This window comes from Haliotis rufescens, unplaced genomic scaffold (assembly GCF_023055435.1).
Source record: "Haliotis rufescens isolate VD_foot unplaced genomic scaffold, xgHalRufe1.0.p SCAF_19, whole genome shotgun sequence".
NCBI lineage: Eukaryota > Metazoa > Mollusca > Gastropoda > Lepetellida > Haliotidae > Haliotis > Haliotis rufescens.
In genome coordinates, this window is record NW_025963879.1 from 3,888,642 (window position 1) to 3,906,232 (window position 17,591).

The 17,591-nt window shown below is 41.3% G+C and overlaps 1 protein-coding gene across 5 annotated transcripts in view; it reads left to right on the forward strand.

Annotated features, from left to right (window-relative positions):
* LOC124119209 (puratrophin-1-like) overlaps window positions 1–17,591 on the forward strand; it is a 248,489-nt gene that overhangs the window by 135,272 nt on the left and 95,626 nt on the right. The gene's annotated exons all lie outside the window — the stretch shown is intronic.

Genomic DNA, 17,591 nt, shown 5'->3' on the forward strand with positions numbered 1-17,591 from the left:
TATGTTTATGAAATCGGCGACATACTTACAGGACATAAAATGACAATACTTCATCAAACTCTCCTGACAAATACAAATTAGTATGTAATATTAGTAATTAGTGTCCTGAAGCTAATTTTTGTGATACTGTTGAATATTCATATTTATGTTATTGGTAAATGTACAGTCACATTTATGTTCAACTTCCTGTTAATCAGTGCACAGATAAGATAATGGCAGCATCCTCTCTCACAAGGAGTTGCCTGATCAACTGCATAGTCATCAGAAAAACTTCATGTGTGTTATTGATTCATCACACCAGCCATCATACTCCGAGTGTGGTCCCATGAGACTTGGCCACCTATCTCAGACAGACACAATGAATGCAGTAGCTCTCACAGTGTATATGTCTGTCTCACTGAGTCCCTGAACCATATCATATTCTCTCCCACCCAGCCCTTTTCAGAAATACAAAAGTCCTAAATGAAGCAACTCTCTCCCATCTCACTGGGGATCCTTTTCAGTTTAAATAGAGTTATTTGTTTCTGTCAAAATTATATATTTTCAGAGACTAAGTGTTAGTCTACTACTGTGTATAAACTGGAAGGTGGTGCAATGTATCCCAGACTTGTCTCCAGCTGCCCAATCAGGCGTTGTTTGGGGGGTAGAAACATGATGTGAGGTGGGCTTTTGTTGATGAAAAATTAATTCTGGGTAAGGTCCCTAGCAACCTCAGCTGTAGATGTAATGGATCAGGTGGTCAGACTTGGCCCCCTCGGTTGTTTACATGTCAGTGTACCCTGACGATGTGGATCGTTGCACATAACATTGTTGATAGTTTCACATTGCTTAAATCAGTGGAAAGTTATTGTGGTTTGAAAACAGCTGATTTTCAATCACACTCAGGCTTTCCCCTCAAGTCAGGGAAGATGACAGCATTATTATATTTGACTTGTATCACAATACATCTTCAATACATTTAACCCATTCTGAATAGATGCTAAACTTTTCTTGCTTCAACACTTGATTACCAATAAGGACTACTATGAATGGAAGACATTGTCTTGCATATTGCTGTATATTGATAAATGTTCATTTTGAAGTTTGCATTTAATTGTGAGTTTGTCAACTTGATGATTGAAGTGAAGCAATTAAAGTTTCTATTTTGTGTGTGTGTTTAACTACATGAAGTGCCAGTGAGTGCTTCCTCCGTCGTCAATGGACATAGAGGACATAATACACGAACCATTGTTTTCTCCATTACAAGGGTAGTGTCACATAGGGGACAATTCTCCATAACCATTATCTTCTGTATTAATGTTAAATGTCTCAATCATTATTTCCTTAAGGCCTCATAAATGGGGCACATTTAGCTGTAATCTGTGATCATGAAGTATTGAACTCTGGCAGCATGTGTGCTTGTCTGTCCATATCTTCTTGCAATATTCTTATCTGTCCGGCAAAAAAAGTGTTTTGTTATCAAATAATGCTCAGACTTAAATTATTTCTTTTAAAATGCACAGTTCATTTTTTTTGTCCTTACAGGATAGTAGACAAGTGCTATGCATGACAATAATTATGATTAAAATATTCCACAACAAAGGTAAATTACTACTTCTTTTGACAATAAATAGTTAATCTATCAATACAATTGCTAGGGTTATCATCATATAATACTGTTCTCATTTCGCCGCACATTGAACATATATTAGTCAAGTCCTTAGTTGTTCAAATACTATTTTGGTGGTAAGAAATATTGTAAAAGTGTAGAATCCTTGCCTGACCCACTGTACTGATTGCGTCAGGGATCAGACCTGATGAAGACATTAGGTAGTTTGTGTTTTAGTGGTGTGACACTGTATTCAGTGAGACAGTGATACAGTATGGTAGTACAGCAGAACGCATCTGATATGAAGCATTGATTTGCAAGGGTTGTATCGCAACATGATTGATCTTATTTCCTTTGCTGAAAAACTAGTAACTGGCTAATTAGATATCAGATTTATTTGTAAAAATCCAGTTCCGAAGAGAAAACTTTAAAATGGTGTACAAATGAGTATAGATACAGTGATCTTGCCTGTAGTACAGCTTAGGACTACCCAACAGGATGCAGTGAGCTGTGTCCGACTCCCCGCTGTGTGTATTGATGGTGGAGGTATGTGAAGGAGTGTCTCCTAGGCTGTCATCTCTGTGTGTCACTGTGCAGCCCCTGATGACATGGGACTGGATGGAGCAGGTGCCCTGCCACTACACTGGGTGATGCACACACTTACCTGTAATGTTCACTCAGTAAATACAGAACACCAGGGAAGGGTGTACAAGCTGCATTCCTAGCGGCTGGGAAGCCTGCTATATATTGTGCAGTTGGGATCTTGTGAGGTTCGCATAAAGGGGATCAGATTTATCTCACTTTGCAGAGGAATGGGCATACAAACGTAAGGGATGTGGTGAAATTATAACTTCTGTGGCCAAGAACTGTCTCAGATCAAATGTTTTCTCTTTTAAAGACGTCTGTTACATATGATCATGATGTCAGTGTTTGATTCTAACTGTATAAAAAAGATTTAGTATCACCATTGTACATTGTCGAGAAAACTATCTTGATACATATACAGCCCAAGTCAATACCATGTACTAAATCCTACAGCTGTCTTCTGCTCATGTTGTGGTTTATATGACTGGGATTAATTATTGTTAGCTACAACCACAGACAGTGTCAGTGAGTAAGGTTTTACGCCGCTTTTAGCAATATTCCAGCAATATCACGGCGGGGGACACCAGAAATGGGCTTCACATGTAGGGAATCGAACCCGGGTCTTCGGCGTGACGAGTGAACGCTTTAACCACTAGGCTACCCAACTGCCCCTTACAACCACAGATAGGACTTGAGTCGATGTATTCTACATAGTGGTCACTCTGATGTACACAGGTAACTGCTTCGTGGGCCAGTGTATTGTGACACTGACATGCTGTATGTGGGTTCCATTAGGGAAGGAGGTTAGCAAGGGACTCATATGTGTGGGTGTATACCTGCTTGTTGATGCCTGGAAGCCAGGAGTGTCTTGAAGGGGGATTGATCTGACACTCTAATTTCTGATACTCAATTTGCCTACATACCCGGGGTATACAATCAGTCCCGTTTACCTCTATACCCAGGGTGTACAATCAGTCCCGTTTACCTCTATACCCAGGGTGTACAATCAGTCCCGTTTACCTCTATACCCAGGGTGTACAATCAGTCCCGTTTACCTCTATACCCAGGGTGTACAATCAGTCCCGTTTACCTCTACACCCGGGGTATACAGTCAGTCCCGTTTACCTCTATGCCTGGGGTGCGCTGTCAGTCTCGTTTACCTCTATACCCGGTGTATACAATCAGTCCTGTTTACCTCTATACCCAGGGTATACAATCAGTCCCGTTTACCTCAATACCTGGGGTAAACAATCAGTCCCGTTTACCTCTATACCAGGTGTATACAATCAGTCCTGTTTACCTCTATACCCGGGGTATACAATCAGTCCTGTTTACCTCTATACCCGGGGTATACAATCAGTCCAATTTACCTCTATACCCGGGGTATACAATCAGTCCCATTTACCTCTATATCCGGGGTATACAATCAGTCCCATTTACCTCAATACCCAGGGTACGCAGTCAGTCCCGTTTACCTGTATACCCGGTGTATGCAATCAGTCCCCTTTGCCTCAATACCCAGGGTAAACATTCAGTCTTGTTTACCTCAATACCCGGGGTAAACAATCAGTCCCGTTTACCTCTATACCCAGTGTGTACATTCAGTCCTGTTTACCTCTATACCTAGGGTGCGCTGTCAGTCTCGTTTACCTCTATACCCGGGGTACGCAGCCAGTCTTGTTTACCTCTATACCCGGGGTACGCACTCAGTCTCGTTTACCTCTATACCCAGGGTACGCAGTCAGTCTAGTTTACCTCTATACCCAGGGTACACAGTCAGTCTCGTTTACCTCACTACTTGGGGTGCGCTGTCAGTCTCGTTGACCTCTATACCCAGGGTGCGCTGTCAGTCTTGTTTACCTCTATACCCGGGGTACGCAGTCAGTCTTGTTTACCTCTATACCTGTGGTACGCAGTCAGTCTCGTTTACCTCTATACCCGGGGTACGCAGTCAGTCTCGTTTACCTCAAAACCCGGGGTACGCAGTCAGTCCCGTTTACCTCTATACTTGGGGTGCGCTGTCAGTCTCGTTTACCTCAAAACCCGGGGTACACAGTTGCATGTAACCTTGCAGTCCATGGGTACAGGCTATTGGTATTCAGTTTGTGTTTGTATTTGAAGCTTGTATGGCCTGTATGTTGAGGACATATAGGAAGCATACTGAATATGTATTGGTCTTTTATGACATGGTGACATGTAGTGTGTGATTGATCACCTCAAGGAAAGTTACCAAGGGCAGTTGTGGAAGAATTTTGCTTAAGCACATTTTTATCGATTTGTCTGTATGTAGATGGTTTTGAAATGTTTCCCTGGTACTGAAATATTGAAATTACAGACAAAATGTGAGATTCATAGCATGATTGTAAACTGAACATTATTGTTATGAATATTGGCTCCCGAAGGCATTTCCTTAGCTTGAATTATTTTCAGTGTGTTATTTGCTTGGTGTAACGGAGTAAACAAGGTTTCCCCATAGCTATGTTGATAACTGAATAAAACTGTTTCCCCTCGGATGAGAAAAGACTGAGTAGAAATTGTTCTGTTTCCAGCAAGCCCATGTTTGTGATGGAGGGCTGTGCAAACTGACTGTCCCCTCTGATGACCAACTTTGTTTTGTACTGACATTATTATTGTGTCATCTAACCCAAATTGAAGGCTTGGTTGTGTAAGTGTCAACCACCAGCTTGTGTCTCCCACGACACCAGCCCACCACTGCAGGTCTTCCTGTCTTGCAGAACATATACTGGTTCATCAGACAACCCCATTCCTCACCCCATTCTTCTGTAGCAATATTTTTTAACCCTTCCACATAACTATATATTAATGGGAGTCTGTCGGCCTTCATGAAAGAAAGGGGCAGTGGGGTAGCCTAGTGATTAAAGCGAATACTTGTCATGACGAAGACCCAGGTTCAATTTCCTACGTGCCCTATGTGCCTGTCAATATGCCTTGAAAGCATGTCATTATAAGCTACCGATTTAGGACAACCTTTGTCTGAATGAACAAAGGCTAATTTCCCTGTAGTCATGGCGTGTATATGTCTTGAATCACTTAGTTGCTGTTATCTATAAGATGTTAATCCCAATTGTTAATCCCCATTGTATTGTACATTGACTGTCTGCCATCTCCAAGGAGCTGTGTCACTATGTCACAGATTAATTACTGTTGTTAATGTTTATGACTTAATCCATGTTATGTGACCTTGGCTACATAAGACTTGGTCTTCGGATGAAAATGGAGGAGCTCCTCTACGTAATCCAAAACAGGAAAAAGGGCACAGCCCCAGGATTAGACCTAACTTCTTACCAAATAATTAAAAAACTCCCCCAAAAACTACTCCAGGCACTACTCAAACTATACAATCTCATCTACCTAAACGGACAGGTTCCTACTCCCTGGAAACAGGCCCTAGTCATACCAATCCCTAAACCTAATAAACCAGCTAATCAAGCTAACTCATATAGACCAATATCCCTAACTTCAAACTTATGTAAAGTAATGGAATCAATGGCTAAAAATAGATTACAACATTACTTAACCCAAAATAACATCATAAACCCAGATCAAAGCGGTTTCACTCCTGGCCGCTCAACCCTAGATAACCTCGCCCGACTAGAACAAGACATTAAGACAGGACAACTAAATAAACAATATACCACAGGCATCTTCTTAGACTTCTCTAAAGCTTTCGACATGGTATGGCACGATGGGCTAATACAAAAACTTAAAAAAATAGGACTCAAAGGTCAGATAATAAACTACATCCAGGACTTCCTAAACAATCGTAAAATAACCGTGGGTATAGACCAAACTCTATCGGACCAATGTCCCCTAGAAAATGGTACTCCACAGGGCAGTATCCTCAGCCCCACCCTCTTCAATATAATGATAAACGATCTATTCGAGGGCCTATCCCTTAAAGTAAACACATCAAAATTCGCGGATGATGGAGCCATCTGGATCCGCACTAAAAGCATGAACATGGTCCAAAATTTACTCCAAAAATCTCTTAATAAAATACAACAATGGGCTGACAAATGGGGCTTCTCCCTTAACTCAGAAAAAACAACAGGAATAGTATTCAAACATAAAAACATGAAACCCGCCTCCCCAATCCTCCAGCTAAACAATCAAACAATCAAATTTCAAAAACAAACCAAATTCTTAGGACTTATTTTCGATGAACATCTCACCTGGGATGCTCACATCCAAAACCTAACAACTAAATGCAGTAAAGACCTAAACACCCTAAGATGCCTAACTGGCTCTAACTGGGGAGCATCCAAAGATACCCTCCTCTCTCTCTACATATCACTAATAAGATCAAAACTAGACTACGGCTGCGCCATATACAACACCCTAAACAACTCTCTATCTAAAAAACTTGACTCAATACAATTTCAGGCTCTCAAACTAATTACACGCACCCAACATGGCACCTCCTACACCTCACTTCAGGCCTTAACAGGAGAAATGCCACTAAGTCTACGCAGGGAACAGCTAAGCTTAAATTTCTGGGCCGCGTCCCAATCAAACCCTCTCATCGAAAACTTAATAAACCAAAACATCAGCCCCCAAAACCAAGCTCTAGCTCGTAAACACCCCTTACTTACCCCAATATCCCAAAGAATAACAAACTACCTAAATGAACACCAAATTAAAAATCTTAAACAAAACTGCAAACAATCAAATATCTTCACCCCTAAACTTAAAATACCCAAAATAGACACAACACTAGCTAGCCAAATAAATAAACAAACCGACCCAAACATAGCTAAAACTACCACACTAGCATACATACACGAAAATTGGCCAAATTGGTGTCACATTTACACGGACGGATCCTCAGATCCGACCTCCAAACACACAGGTTTCGGAGTCCATACCACACAACCAACTAAAACCACACAATCCTTCCGACTCCCAAACAACCAATCAATATTCACGGCAGAACTAATGGGCATGGCCTCAGCCCTCCATAATCAAGAATAAAAAAAACACAAAAAAATCCTAATACTTACCGACTCCCTAAGTGGACTGCAAGCCCTCCAAAACAAAAATACCAAAAACCGACCTAAATTAATAAATCAAATACTTAAAAGCTCCAACGACCTAACTAAGGCAGGCAAACAAATAACCTTCTTGTGGATACCCGCCCACGTAGGAATATACGGTAATGAAAACGCCGATAAAGCAGCTAAACTATCCCTCAAAATCCCAGAAATAAGCTTAAACTTACCCATCTCAAAATCAGAAATTAAAAGTGTAAACAAGCAAAAAATCACAAAAAAATGTTATAACCTATATCTAAACTCAAATACCCAAATCAAAAAAGTGCTCAGCAAACCACTAACCAAACCAAAAATTCTCCATCCATCCCAAAAAATTGACAGAGTAATCACTAAACTCCAAACAGGACACACCAACCTAAATAACCACCTAAAAAAATTTAAAAAACACACTACAGGTAACTGCCCACACTGCAAACAACCAGAAACCCAAGAACACGCACTCATCCACTGCACACACTACCTAACACATCGAACCGCATTACAAACCACCCTCAATCTAAACTCTAGAAGCAATACTAAACCCACAAAATAAACTAGAAAACTTCAAGGCCTTAGGCGTATTCTTAATAAAAACAGAACTAATAAAACGCATCTAAAAACACAATAACCTACCAAATCAAAATCACATAAACAAACAAACATCCACCATACCCAGCTCCCTTAGTTCTCCTCCCCAATCCCATCGGCATCTATTCCAAATCTCAAAATTCCCAAATTCTATATAAGCAACCCCTAAAACCCCCCTCTTGGGTTGCACAGACCACTTTCGCCCCTTTCGGAAACACATTAAATGGCCTGGCCGGGCCCGTGTGCGAAATACGCATCAGTCGGAAAGCGCACGTTAAATCTCCAAAGTAAGTAAGTAAGTAAGTAAGATGAAAATCAGAGTGGGAGAAGGTCTTACCCTGTCCTAGCTAGAGTTTATAGACAAGATGACGAGGTTCACCTCTCCTGTGTAGGCCTCCCTGTGACTAGAGAGGTGCACCTCAGGGTCTATGTTCACCTCTCCTGTGTAGGCCTCCCTGTGACTAGAGAGGTGCACCTCAGGGGCTATGTTCACTTGTTTGTGTAGGCCTCCCTGTGACTAGAGAGATGCACCTCAGGGTCTATGTTCACCTCTCCTGTGTAGGCCTCCCTGTGACTAGAGAGATGCACCCCAGGGTCTATGTTCACCTCTCCTGTGTAGGCCTCCCTGTGACTAGAGAGATGCACCTCAGGGTCTATGTTCACCTCTCTGTGTAGGCCTCCCTGTGACTAGAGAGATGCACCTCAGGGTCTATGTTCACTTCTCTGTGAAGGCCTCCCCATGACTAGAGAGGTGCACCTCAGGGTCTAGGTTCACCTCTCCTGTGTAGGCCTCCCTGTGACTAGAGAGGTGCACCTCAGGACCTATGTTCACCTCTCCTGTGTAGGCCTCCCTGTGACTTGAGAGGTGCACCTCAGGGTCTATGTTCACCTCTCTGTGTAGGCCTCCCTGTGACTTGAAAGGTGCACCTCAGGGTCTATGTTCACCTCTCCTGTGTAGGCCTCCCTGTGACTAGAGAGGTGCACCTCAGGGTCTATGTTCACCTCTCCTGTGTAGGCCTCCCTGTGACTAGAGAGGTGCACCTCAGGGTCTATGTTCACCTCTCTGTGTAGGCCTCCCTGTGACTTGAAAGGTGCACCTCAGGGTCTATGTTCACCTCTCCTGTGTAGGCCTCCCTGTGACTAGAGAGGTGCACCTCAGGGTCTATGTTCACCTCTCTGTGTAGGCCTCCCTGTGACTAGAGAGGTGCACCTCAGGGTCTATGTTCACCTCTCCTGTGTAGGCCTCCCTGTGACTAGAGAGGTGCACCTCAGGGTCTATGTTCACCTCTCCTGTGTAGGCCTCCCTGTGACTTGAAAGGTGCACCTCAGGGTCTATGTTCACCTCTCCTGTGTAGGCCTCCCTGTGTCTAGAGAGGTGCACCTCAGGGTCTAGGTTCACTTCTCTGTGTAGGCCTCCCTGTGACTAGAGAGGTGCACCTCAGGGTCTAGGTTCACCTCTCCTGTGTAGGCCTCTCTGTGACTTGAAAGGTGCACCTCAGGGTCTATGTTAACCTCTCTGTGTAGGCCTCCCTGTGACTAGAGAGGTGCACCTCAGGGGCTATGTTCACTTGTTTGTGTAGGCCTCCCTGTGACTAGAGAGGTGCACCTCAGAGTCTATGTTCACCTCTCCTGTGTAGGCCTCCCTGTGACTAGAGAGGTGCACCTCAGGGTCTATGTTCACCTCTCTGTGTAGGCCTCCCTGTGACTAGAGAGGTGCACCTCAGGGGCTATGTTCACTTGTTTGTGTAGGCCTCCCTGTGACTAGAGAGGTGCACCTCAGGGTCTATGTTCACCTCTCTGTGTAGGCCTCCCTGTGACTAGAGAGGTACACCTCAGGGTCTATGTTCACCTCTCCTGTGTAGGCCTCCCTGTGACTAGAGAGATGCACCTCAGGGTCTATGTTCACCTCTCCTGTGTAGGCCTCCCTGTGACTAGAGAGGTGCACCTCAGGGTCTATGTTCACCTCTCTGTGTAGGCCTCCCTGTGACTAGAGAGGTGCACCTCAGGGTCTATGTTCACCTCTCTGTGTAGGCCTCCCTGTGACTAGAGAGGTGCACCTCAGGGTCTATGTTCACCTCTCCTGTGTAGGCCTCCCTGTGACTTGAAAGGTGCACCTCAGGGTCTATGTTCACCTCTCTGTGTAGGCCTCCCTGTGACTAGAGAGGTACACCTCAGGGTCTAGGTTCACTTCTCTGTTTAGGCCTGTAATTAGACATTGCTTTGTAAGCCTGGGCTTTGATGGAGAGATAATTCAGTCAAATATGCCATATTTTGGCCAAACACAAAAGCCAAAGTCAAAGAACCTTTGAAGTATTTGTAACACTCTAGGCCAGATGCCTTTAACAGTGTAATGAGAGGGCCATGGCTGATGACTGCTTCAAGCTTGTGCATGTGTTGTGTAGCATTATGTTATGCTTTTACATTGTCTTTCATACAGTAGCATTGAGTTGGCTTTTTCTCAATGACTTTGATGGTCAGTTAGTGTTTGAACCCAAGATTACTATCAAGTTAAGTATTGCCACTATTCATGCAAGTACAAGGTGTTTATGTTGCTTGACATTAGGGGTGATCATTTGGGTACAAAATATATAAAAACATGTTTGTTTATTTTTTAATTTTATGTATTTATAAGTCCTGAATGTTTGTAATAAACTTTTGTGAAGATTTCAGGAACTCCCTGTAGTTTACTAATTCCTTGAGATGTAAACATGTTTAGGATACAGGTCTGTTTCCAGGTGTTATCAAAAGAATGAATCAAGACAAGACTAAAAAAATACAAATCAGTTTTTGTAAGAAAAGTGCCCATTGAAGTGTGATCATATTATGTGGTTATAGGTGATTGTGTGAGACGCGGCTGCTCGGCCTCTCCTTCACCGATATGTCTGCTGCTGCTGCAGAGCCTGGCCCAGTGTCACCCTGACTTCTAGCCATCCAGTAATTTGTGCAATTTGCGGGCAAACATCGATTACCCCTATTGGCTCTGTCCCAAATTAGCATATCAAACCCCCAAAATAGCAAACATGAGTCTTTTATCCTTGTCAGCTTCCAGGAAATGACAGATATAATGATGAGGCTATGTTCAATAGAATGTCATCTTGTATATCTGGTTTAAGTGACAGTCGACAGAGATGTTTTGAATAATGTGAGTTTGAAACTGCATGTTAATTTGCTTGGTTTGATTAGTGTAATTAAGAATTATTGTGCCCCGAGTGAATGTCAACTAGCTGTACGTCAGTGTTCATGATGAACTGATGAGACCAGGTCAGTTGAAGTCATTGTGTTATGTGGATAGTGTACTGTCATTAAAGGAGGGGGACTTCATGCTGTAATTATAGAAGAGAATTTAGTTATTAATAATGTAAGTGTTGATTTGTGAAAAATGTCATGAAAATGTCACTTTTGGAGTTTCTGGTACAGCTTCTCTCCTTGATTTCTTTCATTTTATAATACTGTGATATAACTGAAATACTGTTTAAAGTGGTGTTCAACCAATCCCACTCACTTGCCCTTCGATCTATAGTGATGGTTGACCTAATTGACTCTGTTCTACATTAACCTACTATTCATAGCTGTTTAATATCCCCAGTTTCAAAGTAAGATATTGAATGTGAGTGTGGCTTGGTAACCCTTTGTCACAGATCATTACATCTAAATATGTCCTTGTCATGATTCATTTTCCTTCATGTTGAAGCAATTGCAAACATGTTATAGGTATAAGTGTTGACTGGGTGGTCATCATTCCCTCCAAGTGTGGTTTGTGTGTGTATCCCTGGCTGTCTTACCTTACTGTGTAGTTGTGCACAATGCAGACTGCCAGGTAGTAGGGCTGGTTTAGCCTTGCTCCAAGGCTGTACTGAAAGAAACGTCCATGGATGTGTAGTAATTAGTGCACTCCTAATAGCAAGTCTAGATATGTGGACAGTATCTAAGGACTCCAGTCTCTTTTAGGGACAACTTATTCTTATTATTTACATATTCTAGAAATTATGATTTAAACTAATAATCATTGCCTCAGAGACTTGTGCAAGTCTCAGGCTTGATCTGTCCTCCCTGTCATGCAGTCACTCGAGTCCACCCACCACCAACCCAACCCACCCGTCCAGTGACAGTCTATCCCCTTCCACCAGTCAGATCCAGAATGTTCCATGTGAGTTAAGCCCTTCCCTTGTTTCATCAGTCCACCCCCGTCCATGGCCTCCACCCACCCTCACATTGTCATACACACCCACAAAGCCTTGACTTGCTGACCTGGTGACCTGCAGAAGGATGCCCCTGCTGCTGCTGCTGCTGCTGCAGTCCATCAGTCCATCCTTCTGTCCATTGTTGGGGGATCTAGCGATGATCCCAGCCTATTGAATCTGTGGCAGGACTCCAAGGCATCTGTGTGTAAAGAGGTTGCATAATGGAGATGAGATCAGTATCATTGACATGATGATGACAGCTAGACTATATCAGTGTTGGATTGCTGGGGGAAACTAGGTACTGTCTGAGAAGTAATTATACTCGCTACAGTTCAAAAGGCATCCGTTTTATTTTCTTAGAAATGGTTAGATCTAAACTGGGTGCCCAACGTACATGGGAAATAAAAAAAGCATGTACATCCTTCTTTGAAGGATTTGTCTTTACAAGAAATATAGAACACTATATATTCCTAGGTTCTGAACCCGTGAATCAGTGAATTATCTCTGATGAAAGTCTGACAAAGCATTATGCAGACACTCTGAATGGATGTGTCTGCATATGTTTCATGTTATCATGTCAATGGGAACTATCCCCAGCCAAGTGTGATCCCAGCTATTGATATGTGTAAATGATTAATTGTTACTAGGCCATAGACAATACATGTATTGATAGATCAATTGATAATTACACACAATTTTAACATATCAGACTTTTTCTGTTTTATTGGTATTTAAAGTATAATTATGTAGTTTAGGCTCCGAACTTACATATAGATCATAACAATCTCTAAGAGGGTTGATAAAAATTAGTTCTATCTATCAGTATTGATTGCCATGGGCAATATGGAAGGCTGTAGAACTTTGTGTATTATACCAAAAAAAACATTATCCTTGATGTGATGTTCTGGAGCTGTGGCTGAGCAATGACAGCAATATTCTGGTTTTCCCTCCTCATGAAACAAGCTGTCTGAACAGCTGACATGGTGCTTAGTCTCATCAATCCTACTTGTCTCTCCAACAACCTTCAGCTCCCTTTGTCTTCAGAGGATTCCTGAGGAACCTCAGTGAATTACTCCCCAGCTATTTGCTGTTGTGGGGTCAAGACAGGCCAGAGGCAGGAGGTGACCAGCAGCAGTGTAATTATGTCTTCACTTTGCCTCTGACCACTGGCTGATGAACAACTGAAGTTGGGCAGTCATGTTGGATGAAGTTGTGTCTGAACTAATGTCACAGTGATTGTTGATTGGTTTCCTGCTGCAGTTGATTGATCCTCTGTCAAATTTCACCTTGCATTTAACAGTTATCACAATTGTGAAACAGAAAAGGGTTTCTGGAATAATAAACATACATATAAACATGATAAACATACTGTGTATGTGTGTTTGTTTACAAAAGTGCTTGTCTGGTTTGATATTTTGTTTTAATAAAAAGAGAAATGACAATGTTCAGCAAATCAACATAAATCCACTGATTTAAATGCCAGAATTATCAAGTTAATGATATAAACTAGGTCTACAATTCCATTTTGTCATAAGATGGTTTGGACATATATTACTTAATGTACTAACAAACTATTCATTGATCAGAAAATAAACCTTTCTACTTGATTCATAATCATAATAGTGCGATTTCTGCAAGTGGTAAGTTGATCCTCACCCTTTTAACCTTCACTGATCAAACACTCGCATCCACATGAAGACTGTGACACATCCACAGAAGACTTGCTGCATACAGATTCCAAAGCTGAATGTTCATTCTAGGTCTCCATTACATCAAATGTGTGAATAAAGTGTGGCTTTATTTGTTAAGGACAATCAACCAGTGTGCTTTATGGCTGCCCCTGGGCATGGGCCATACACAGTACAGATAGAGGAGGCCACACTACTGTCAGGCTTCACTGGCTAGGACCAGACACGGAATCCTGTTATTGGTCAAACGGTTATTTTACACCCCCAATCAAAGGAAATCATGATGAAACTAAGCTAAGGTGTGTGTTGAATGTTGTCCCTACAGCGGTAATGTTGAATTCCCTCAGCGGGATGTGTAATTGTCAATGGTGTGCTCAGTCCACAACGATGATCTTTGTCTTTTATGTTCATCTTTATCTAGCAATTTGTTGGAAGCTTTAAAGGGGCACTGATCTAACGCAATTCCCCGGGACTGGTTGTTGCCTTTGTTATTGTTTTTTCCCAGTGAGTACCCGGATGTATAGCAGAAATCTAGACTAGTTCACGACCTCTGCTGCGCAATTCGTAAGCGCATTAGTCACTTTTATGGGTAGTAATAAGGGCGTATGGTCACATTGATCAACAAAATGAAATACAGTTTTCGAGATGATAAGGAAATGTAGGTATCTTTGTGTGTAGCATCGGTGATGTTGACGAAGTTTTGATAAGTCACTTGCTTGGTAATTTTGCGATTTTCATTTACACTATTTTGACTTGCAACACAAAGTAAATATTTCACCTGGGCATTGCCTTTTTTATAGTGTGTATATTTTTTTACTGTCAAAATGTGTTACAATTTCAAATTTATTAAACGTCTAAATATTCAGTTATTTTACAAAGTGACTGAAAAACATTTCCATCTGTATTATTATGATAACGAATTCCAAACATTTGGATGTTTAATGTCATCACCAAGAGACTGAAAATGTTACGTTGAAAAGTACATTTCTATGTTGTCTGGCTTCTAATCATACATAATAATCTGTTGTGATGTGTGTAGGCTCTTTTGATCGTCTTAATCAATATGGACAGATTTTTTAGTCAAAATGACTGAAATATATACACATTTTATAAATTGCCTGAGAGAATTACATTTTACAAATTGACGGTAATATATACACGTTTACAAAGGAAAAGACCTGTGAAAACGTCTATCGCGCATTGAAGAATTTCCCAACCAAGACGAAGAGAAACAAGAACGAATCGGTTCAAATGAAGGAAAACAAAATGCAAACACCATAATTACAACCTACCAAATTTATGTGTATAAATTTTAGGCAGCTTCCTTGTTCGAGGAATGTATCCGTGAATATCCACACAAAGGAACAATATGCCACTCGTCTGCAGCTGTACAAAGAAACTTATTCGATGTCACGTGTCTCTGTAACAATCAAATATTTTAAAAGATCTATATCGTTTCGGGATATTATAACCCGTGTTCGTTTCTCAACTGATCACTTGTATTGTTTCAGGTGTTTCACATAGGTATCAAGTCTCAAGGGTCGGCTGAGAAAGCCCACGTGACAACTATTTTCATAACGTCCACGGTTCCTAAAAAATCCATTGAGTGATAGATAACAATGATCAATCAATCAACGTATTATCAGTTAACCCTTTGAACAAAGTATGTTGTTTTTACATCGGCACTTCACGCCATGATATTAGTGTATTCCCTTTGTTTTAGTAAACCTAGACATGTAAACACTCACTTTTGACATATCCACTGTGCAAGATAACAGTGATTAATCAATCCTTTGATGAGTAGGAACGATCCGTTGATTTTCAAAAAAAAGTAAATCAACTGATCATTCACCTCTTGCTGAACTGCCACGTGCATATTACATAACACACATTTCACCTCACTTCAAACCTGGATGTAGATTGAATATTTACTCCAGACACAATAAAAGCCAAATGGGAACCTTTGTCAGGTAATCTAAGTGGTGCTACCACTAATTGTACCTGTAATAAATTCATTAACTGAGCATCAAGTGAATGACGACAAATACACAAGTGTAGGGTTATACGAGAAAACGTGGATGACAACAAGGGAGTAGTAATCGTATTATCGACGCAATCCGAAATCCGAAAATGCTTTCACTGCATGGATACTTTTTTAGTTTTAAACTATAACCATCTGGGGTATTTCCAAATGACGACATCCGAAGAGCTCCGCCGTCCTTTTTGTCTGTTTGTTTAGGGTGAAGAAATTAATTAACATGCGCCCTTTGTCGAAATCTTTATAGATCACAGTTAACCAATCAGTGTTTATGCAAAAATGCGTAAAACAAATATTGCCCCCAGCCTCCAAGTTTATTTAGCTGTCCTTGCAGACGGTAGCCCAGTCTCTGGTCACGCTCAGTTGCGTTGTGTATCATCCGGGTACTCAAGGGGGGAAAAAACAATAACAAAGGCACCAACCAGTCCGGGGAATTGCGTTAGATCAGTGCCCCTTTAAGTAATAGCAGATAAGGAGAAGTAATACTTCAGTTTATGTTGGTCGTTTCGGAGGTTTCAATGCTTTATGATCTGCTGTGTCGAATATCTTGTTTTGTACCACAGACTCTGTGGGTATACTATTCAGACAGAATGCATCTTAATAGAATTATTTGAAAATTTATTTATCTCTAAAACCAAAATCAGATGGACATGATCAAGAAGATGATGGATGCTTGAGGTAAAAGTAGTTTTACAAAAATACTCACTAACATGTACTGCCTATAAAAAACCACAAACACAACAACACCAAAATATTCAGTCACATCTGTTGTGTTTACATGTCTGTTTGATATTTCCATTGTTTTGTACATAGCAATGTTTATCTCAAGATTTATTGTTTCTAACTTTGGCCAGCTATGGGATCACAATGGTTTTGAAGCTAAAATAGAAAGATTAGCTGCACACAGACTTGACTTTGTGAAGGCAAGTCACAGGACGATGTGAGACAGACAGGTTCATCAGTCTTACGGTCAAGCAGTTTTATTCCAAAATGACAAAAAACATCTTCCTAAAACAAACAAGCTGGTTGTTTTAGATGGTTAGACATAGCCTTGTGTATGCCTCACCGTTATCTGTTAAATTTATCATATTTTCTCACCCTTGTTCACAGCCGCCTCTAGTAGCTTGGTAGCAAGCGGCGGTATGTTTACAAGCTAAAAGCAGGCAAACGACATATTTAATCCCTCTCAGTTGTTGTTATGATTTTTAACGTTCATTTATTTCACATGTGAGATTTTCGCACCAAACACCAATCTCACCTTGGCCAAGGCTAATCCATTCATTGAACATATAATCACCTACTCAACAATAAACCTCTCTATTCACTGTTCCATATTTTGAGCTTGTAGAACAATCTGTAAGAGTTGAGTGTTAACAATGTTCAGCTGTTGTTTGCTGGTATCATTACTGGCTCAAACTTCTGGGCTGTCTCAAGGGCTTTTGTCATGTGTGCAAAAAGCTGCAAACCTTTCTATAAATATGCACTTTGTAAAAGCTTTGTTAAGTTAATCTGTTGGCAGGGATTACACTCTGTGTGTGACCCACCCTGCAGTCAGAGCTGGCCTCACTTCATCCTCTTCCTCCATCTCTTCCTCTTTGGTCATTACCCAGTAATCTGTTCTCCAGGGGAAGGTAAGATTCTCTCTTGTCACTGGGTAGAAATCATTCGATTAATTTGACACTGGAAGTCATCTCCATGACTGATCCCTGTTCTGAAGTCAAGACTGTTGGTTTGCAAGCTGATGTACTATTACAGCGAGACATTCGGATGGAGACTTGCATGTAACATGTTGGCAGCCTCTAGATGATGCTAGAGATATGGAAGAGTATATAATTACTATGTCATCAGCAATGGAACATTGTTGCTTAAGCC